This window comes from Tamandua tetradactyla, chromosome X, assembly GCF_023851605.1.
Source record: "Tamandua tetradactyla isolate mTamTet1 chromosome X, mTamTet1.pri, whole genome shotgun sequence".
Lineage (NCBI taxonomy): Eukaryota > Metazoa > Chordata > Mammalia > Pilosa > Myrmecophagidae > Tamandua > Tamandua tetradactyla.
In genome coordinates this window covers 89,099,945-89,108,814 of record NC_135353.1, presented here as the reverse complement: position 1 = coordinate 89,108,814, position 8,870 = coordinate 89,099,945, and positions in this window count along the sequence as shown.

Genomic DNA, 8,870 nt, shown 5'->3' with positions numbered 1-8,870 from the left:
GATAAATAAAATAAAATCTTTGTCCTCAAGGAGGCAGTATAGCATAGTAGTTAAGAGCACATGCACTTAAATCAACTTTAGAAACCTTGTCTATTTTGTAGTTAAGAAACCTTGAGTAAGTTCTTTAAACACTGCATGTATATATTCTGCACATTTTAAAGTTGACATCAAACATTTGTCATCATGAATTAATTTTTAAACTATTTTTTAAAAATTTGGATCTCTGGGGCACAGAATTGACTCCATTATAAACTTTTCTTAATTGGTCTCATATATGGACTACTTTTAGCTATTTGTTCAATCAATTTTTATAATATAGTAAGCACCTGCCTACACAACACCCCAAGTGAAATCTAGATCTTGAGATCAATTTAATGTCCAGTCATATATTTTCCCCTCACCATCCCCATTCTCATTAGAATTACCTCCACTAAATCCTGTGTTCACTATTCTTTTGTGTTATTTCACTTTATTGAATTTAAACGCATTCTTAAAAAAATAGATGTTATTTTAATTAGTTTTAATTTTATAAAAACTCATGCTAAATTCAACTTCCCCAAGCTGAATTCTTGATATTCTCACAAGCAGTGTGGACAACCAAAGCTATAGGATGAGCCCCCAGTCTTGGGGTTTGTTCATATGAAACTTAACCCCACAAAGGATAGGTCAAGTCTACTTAAAATTTAGGCCTAAGAGTCATCCCCAAGAGAGCCTCTTTTGTTGCTCAGATGTGGCCTCTCTCTCCAGCCAACATGACGAGCAGTCTCACTACCCTCACCCTCTCTGCGTGGGACATGACTCCCAGGGGTGTGGACCTTCCTGGCAACGTGGGACAGAGATCCTGGAATGAGCTGAGACTCAGCATCAAGGGACTGAGAGAAACCCTAGAATGAGCTGAGAATTAATATCAAGGGATCGAGAGAAATTTCTCGACCAAAGGGGGAAGAGTGAAATGAGACTAAGTATCAATGGCTGAGAGATTCCAAACAGAGTTGAGAGGTTATCCTGGAGGTTATTCTTATGCATTAAGTAGATATCACCTTGTTGTTCAAGATGTAGCAGAAAGGCTGGAGGGAACTGCCTGAAAATGTAGAGCTGTGTTCCAGTAGCCATGTTTCTTGATGATGATTGAACAATGATATAGCTTTCACAATGAGACTCTGTGAATGTGAAAACCTTGTGTCTGATGCTCCTTTTAGCTACTATATCAACAGAAGAGTAGAACATATAGAATAAAAATAAATAATAGGGGGAACAAATGTTAAAATAAATTTAGTTTGAAATGCTAGTGGTAAATGAAAGCGAGGGATAAGGGTTATGGTATGTATAATCTTTTTTTTTCTCTGTAATCGTTTTATTTCTTTTTCTGTTGTCTTTTTATTTCTTTTTCTAAATCGATGCAAATGTTCTAAGAAATGATGAATATGCAACTATGTGATGATATTAAGAATTACTGATTGTATATGTAGAATGGAATGATATCTTAATGTTTTGTTAATTTTTTTAATTAATAAAAAAGTTAAAAAAAAACTCATGCTATATATAAACTTCTGGAATTTATTATTTTACCTTGATAACATATTGCTACAATTCACCATTATTATTGTATGTTTCTGTGATTTATTATTTTAAAAACTTTATTATGAAAGAATAGCATATTCAAAAAGTGCACAAATCATAAGGTTTTAAAGCTTGATGAACTGTTCACAAAGTAGACAAATCTGTGCAAACACTACATATATATCAAGAAATATACTTATTACTAGATATTTAATATTTTATAATTTTGAATGGTATATTTGAAAATATTCATTTTCAAATCTATTGATTTGATGTAGAAATACTACTTTGTTTATATATTTAACTTGCAGCTGCTTTTCTATATTCATTTTTTAAAATTGTTTAGCACTAGATTTTTTTATTTCTCTACATATGTCATTGTAGATGATACGTATATCATTTATAAATAGTGACATTTGAATTTCTTCCCCTCAAATCATTATGCCTTTATTCTCTTTTTTATGCCTTAGTGTATTGCTAAAATCTCCAGCACAATGTTGAATAAAATAGGTAATAGTAGATATCCATATTTCATTTCTAATCTCAGACAAAAAACTTCAGTGTTTCACCACTAAGTATGGTGTTTGCTGTAGGTTTGTGTACACATTGTTTATCAGATTAAAGAAGTTACCTTCTTTTTAGCATGAACAAATATCTCTCCAAAACTAATGTGAAATAAAGGCATTTACAGAAAAATTAAACAGAATTTTTCATCACCATCCTACACTAATTGAAATACTAAATGATGTCGTTCAGGCAAAATAAAGAAGTATTACAGATGGAAGCTCAGAGATGTTGCAACCAGTGAAGAGTAACGTAAGGGTAAATATCTGAGTAAATCTGAAATGGACAGTGTTATAGTAATTATGTTAGTGTGGCATTAATGCTAGGCTAGACAAGCAGATAAATGGAACAGAATAAAGATATAAGAAACAAAAACAGGCCCATACATATATAATCACTTGTTCTTTGATAAAGGTGGCAGTAGTGGGAGCAGTAGAAATGATTTTTTTTTTCAATTGCATGTATTAAAATACTTGGATATCCATTTGGGAAAAAAAAACCAGACTCATACCACAAACCTTTACACACAAATCTATTCCAGGTGAACTGCAGATCTAAAAGTAAGAGGCACAAAAGTAAAGCTTTTCATAAATAAATGTAAGAGAATATCTTCATGTCCCCAAGATCCAGAAAGATTTTTTTAAAACAATACACAAATAACACTAACCATAAAGGAAAATATATTTGATATATTTGACTAACTTAAAAATAAGAACTAATGCTAATCAGATGACACTTGTAAGAATAGAAAGACCAGCTATAGAATGGGAGAAGGTATTTACAACACAGAGAAGTGATATAAGGCTGCTACTGGGAATAGAAAAAATGACAGAGAAACAAATTGAAAATTGGGCAAAAGACCTGAACAGATAGTTCACAAAGAAGTTAGACAAATGGCAATAAATATATGAAAAGATGTTCAACTTTCTTTGTAACCAAGGTAATGTAAATTAAAATCAAAACAAGATAGAATTCCATGCCAAACAGGAGGGCTAAAAGAGTAACACAGGGTCTAGAACGAACATTTTCTTACTTTTTACTATGGTTGTCACGCCACACTTGGCATGTGACATTCAGTTTTGGGGACCATCCCTTCTAAAAAGAGAAACTGACAACTGGGCTAAAGGTAGAAGAGAGATTTCTTGAGATCACAGCATATGTAGAGTTACTATGGAAACTGAAGATACTAGCCTGAAGGAAAGAAGACCTCAGGACAGGATAGATTTCTTCAAATACTACGAGAATAGGGATCTTTTCCTGGAGTTTAGAAATGACAACCGTTAGGATCAAAGAAACGTAAAAGGGAACAGATTTCAGGTCAAGTTCAGGAAAAAACTTTCTAATGATTTATGCTGACTAAAAATGGAATCGGGATGCCTTAGGAATTGTGAGTTCACTGCAACTGGAGGTATTCGAAAGCAGTGCCACTTGATGATGCAGTTATTGGCAGAGTGTGGGGGAAGGCAAGAAGATTGGACTGGATGATCTCTGTGGACCTCATTCGATTTATAATTACAATTCTACAAATTGTGGTGTGTGTGTTTGTGTGTGTATATATGTGTTTGTGTGAGAAAGAGCGAGAGAGGGAGGGAGGGAGGGAGAGAGGGAGAGGGAGATGGAAGGAGAGGGAGAGGGAGGGAGAGGGAAGGAATGAGAGAGAATTCAAAGGAAGCCCCTCTTTGGTCAAAATAATATCTGGGAAATCTCCCTACACCCTAGCTTCTCTACAACTCTTCCTAATGTTAACTGAGTTATATTCACAGGTTCACACATTCTTCTTCTAAAACAAGTAGTAAAAAATAAAAGGATAGTGGATCAATAGCCTTTACTGAAAGTTCTAGAAGGTTTTGGAAATAACTGTTGTTCTTGCCTGAAGCCCTATTGTTCCCTGAGACTTTTTCTTGTGAAAGGCATAATAGACAAAATGACATTCCACTTCTCTTTGGGAATTCTGTACAGAACTGATAAAAATTGTATCTCTTCCATATAAATTTGATGATTGGCTTTTCCATTTCTGTAAAGAGGGCTATTAGGAAGCCAGGAATCCTGTTTCTAGGTATGCACCCAAATAACTAAAAGCAGTGACTTGAACAGATATTTGCACACTGATGTTCATAGTGTCATTGTTCACAATTGCTAAAAAATGGAAGCAACCCAAGTGTCCATCAACTGATGAATGGATGAACAAAATGTGGTCTACACTTGCAATAGAATATTATTCAGTCACGAAAAGGACTGAAGTTCTGTTACATGCAAGAGCATGGATGAACCTTTAAGGTACTGTGCTGAGTAAAATAAGCCAGGCACAAAAGGATAAATGTTTTATGATCTCACTGATATGCAATAATTAGAATAATAAGCAAACTCACAGTAGTCAGTATCTGGAATATAGGTTACAAGGGGATGGGGTGGGGTAGAGAATAGGAAGTTAATGCATAAATTGTAGAATGCTTCTATCTGGAATGATGGAAAAGCTTTGAAAATGGGTGTGATGATTGTAGCACAACATTGTAAATATAATTAATAGCAGTGAATTACATATCTGGATGTAGTTAAAACAGGTGATTTTAGGTTATAGATATGTTACTAGAATAAAATCTCTTAAAAAATCCAAGGAACTGGGGTGGCCATGATGGCGCAGCAGACAGAGTTCTTGCCTACTATGTTGGTGACTCGGGCTCGATTCCTGGTGCCTGCCCCCAAAAAATCCATGGGACTGTACAACACAAATAGTGAACCTTAAATTAAACCATGGACTATAGTTAACAGTACAATTATAAAACTGAGCTTTCTTCAATTGTAATACATGTGCCACATTAAGGAAAGGTGTTAATTTGCCCTCCAAAGTAAAGCAGCTGAAGCAGCTTGAGATAACACACATGCAAACAGCTTTTCATTGAGGCAGACACCCTGAGGCAAAGGATTATTTGTTTTAAACACCAAGAAGAGGGAGAGGTTCTATCTCCTGGGAATTAAAGAGGACATAAAAACCCCTTTAAACGATGGAACTCCAAAATAACCACACGCACAATCCCAGGACAAAGACACAAGCCCAGAAATGAAAGCGAGAACCCTATGCTTTGGATGTGCCTTGAACAGATTTTCCTGCTATGATAATAGACACTCCAGAAAATTTCTGTCACATTAAAAGCTGATTATAAAATCAAGAAACAAAAATCTCAGGGAGTAAATCCCAGAAGTAACATTTCAAAATATTAAAAAAATACACTATGCAAAAAAAAAAAATACAAGAAAAACAAAGAAACAGTGAATGACGGCCCATCAATAGGAAGAAGATGAAAATTCAGAAAATACCAATGAAGATGACCAGGATATGGACGTACGAATGAATGCCTTTAAAAAGTGATCTTATAAATGCCCATGGGGGGTGGTGTGATGGTGGTCCAGTGGCAGAATTCTCACCTGCTATGCCAGAGACCCGGGTTTGATTCCTGGAGCCTGCCCATGCAGGAAAAAAAAATGCCCTTGGAGATGTAGGAAAATACAGAAAAAGAATTAAAGGATATCATGGAAACAATGAATGAGCAATATGAAAGTCACAATAAAGAGACAGGAATTTTAACAAGGAACCAAAGAGAATACCAGGTTGAAGATCACAATAACTGAAATGAAAAATTCCCAGGAGGGCTTCAACAATAGATTGGAGTAGATAGAAGAAAGAATAGATGAACTCAAAGACAAGACAATTGAAATGAGTCAGGATAAGGAGCAAAAAGAATTATAAAAGATAAAAATGCCTCAAAAGACCTCTAGGATACCATCAGTCATACCAAAATACTCATTATGGCAGTCCCAGAAGGAGAAGAGAGACAGGGGCAGAAGGACTATTGAAAGAAATAATGACAGGAAACTTCTCAAATTTGGCAGGGACCATGTATATGCACATTCAAGAAACCCAGTGAACAACAACACAGGATGAACGTGAAGAAAAGCACACCGCAATACATCTTGGTCAAACTGCCAAATTCAAAGGACAAAGAGAGGATTCTGAAACCTGCAATAGAAAAACAATGCATTATGTACAAGGCAAGCCCAATTAGAATGAATGCCAATTTCTCATCAGAAACCACAGAGCAAAGAAGGCAATCAAAGTACTTAAAATGTTGAAATAAAAACAACTAAAATAAAGAATTTTGTATCCAGTGAGACTTCCTTTCAAAAATGATAGAGATTAAGACATTTTCAGACAAAGAAAAGCTGAGAGAATTCATCACCACTAGACCTGCCCTACAAGCAATGTTAAAGGAAGTGCTCCAGACTGAAAGGAAAGGGAACTAGACAGTGGTTCAAAGCAGCAGAAATAAAACCACTGGGAAAGAAAACTATTTCAGTAATTACAAATGCCAGTACTATTGTGTTGTAAAATGTGATATTCGATTTCACTTCTTACTTCCTAAAAAGAATAAAATGCAAATGCATAAAAAGTAACAACAAATAAATGTTTTTGGACCAACAATGTACAAAGATATAAATGGAAACAAGTAAAGAAAAAGTGAGAGGTGTGGTAGTTTGGAGCTGTTATGTATCCGAGAAAAGACCAAGTTTTTAAAAATCTATTCCTGCGAGTGCAGACCTATTGTGGGTAGGGTCTTTTGGTTAGGGTATTTCAATTGAGATGTGACGAGCCCATGCAAGGTGGGTCTTAGTTCTTTTACTGGAATCCTTTTTGAAAGGATATAAGAGAGAAAAAAAGCCCAGAATCATAGAGAGAAAAAGCCTCTGGAGGAGCTAAGAGAGGTTGTCACTGAAGCCAGAAGCTGAAAGCAACAAAACCTGGGAGAGAAGGACCAGCAAATGCCAGCCATGTGCCTTCCCATATGACAGAGATTCCTAGATGCCAGCAACCTTTCTTCAGAGAAGGTGTCCTTCTGTTGATGCATTAATTTGGACATTTTCATTTTCATGGCCTTAGACTTGTAACTTGTAAGCTTAATAAACTTCTATTGCTAAAAACCAATCCATTTCTGGTATATTACATTTCAGCAGCTTTAGAAACTGAAACAACAGGACAGAGGGTTATAAGAAAAGCATATGTTTATACTATTGAAGTCAAGTTGGTATCAAACTGAGTATGACTGATATATATTTTGGATGTTAAATATTTATCCTATGGTAATCTTGAGGAAAATAGAAATGAGAAGGCACACAATACGTTACAACACAAAATATCAAAGAAATATAAAATTAGGTATTAATGGAAGAATTGACAGACATAAAATGTATAAAACTTACAAAGACTAAATAGCAAAATAGAAAAAGAAGGTCCTGTACTAACAGTAGTGACTTTAAGTGAAAATGTATTAAACTCACCAGTCAAAAGGCAGGGATTGACAGAATGGATAAAAAGGGTGGACAAACTATATGTTGTCTGGAAAACACTCCTCTTACATTCAAAAAAGTAAGTAAGTTGAAAATGAAAAGATGGGGGGGACATACCATGTCAAAAAGAGAGCTGGGGTAGTTATACTAATATCAGATAAAACAGACTTTAAATAAAAAGAAATTACAGGGACTACAATGTTTATTATGTATTGATAAAGGGGACAATTAAACAGGAAGATGTAGCAACTATAAATACACATACACCTAATAGCAGGGCCTCAAGCTATATGAAGCAAATACTGACAGATCGAGTGGGAGAAATTCTACACTACACTACAGTAATACAGTTCTACACTAATAGTAGGATATTTTAAACCGCCACTTTCAATAATGGATCAACATCCAGACACAAGATCAATAAGACACAATACAGGACTTTTGAACAATATTCTAAACCAGCTAGTCCTAACAGACATACACAGAACAATTCATCTAAAAAAACAGAATACACATACTTTTCAAGCGCAGCACATGTATCATTCTCTGGAATAGAGTTATCTTAGGTAAGAAAATAAGTCCGAATAAATTTTAAAATACTGAAAAGATGCAATGTACACTCTCCAATCACAAAACAAAGAAGCTAGCAGTCAATCACAGAGGGAGATATACTCTTAACAACGAATGGGTTAAAGAAGAAATGACAGGGGAAATTAGGAAATATCTTCAGGTAAAGGAAGATGAAAATGCAACATACCAAAACTTATAGAGATGCAGGGAAGGCAGTGTTGAGAGGGAAATATATAGCTCAAATGATTACATTAAAAAAGAAGAAAGATTTCAAATCAAAGACCAGAGACCAAAACTGGGATAAGTAGAAAAAAGAAGAACAAACAAAACTGAAAACAAGCAGAAGGAAGGAAATAACAAAGAATAGAATGGAGGTAAATGAAATAAAGAAGAAGAAAAAAATAATAGAGAGAATCAACAAAACCAAAAGTTGTTTTACTGAAAATATCAATAAAATTGACAAACTTTTAGGTAGACTGATGAAGAAACAGCGAGTTGATAAGAATTACTAAAATCAGAAATAAAAGGGGGACATTAATTTATCCTACTGAAATAAAAAGGACCATAAAAGAAGCACGCTATGATAGTGGTATATTGAAGTCTCCAACTATCACAGACATTTCTATTTCTCCCTTTAGTGTTGTCAGTGTTTGCCTCATGTATTTTTGGGTACACTGGCTAGTTGCATAAATATTTATGATTGCTGTTTCTCCTTAGTGTATTGCCTCTTTTATTAATGTTTAGAGTCATTCTTTGTCTCTTTTAACAGTTTTGCATTTAAATTTATTTTGTCTGATATTAGTATAGCTACTCCTGCTCTTTACTGGTTGCTGTTT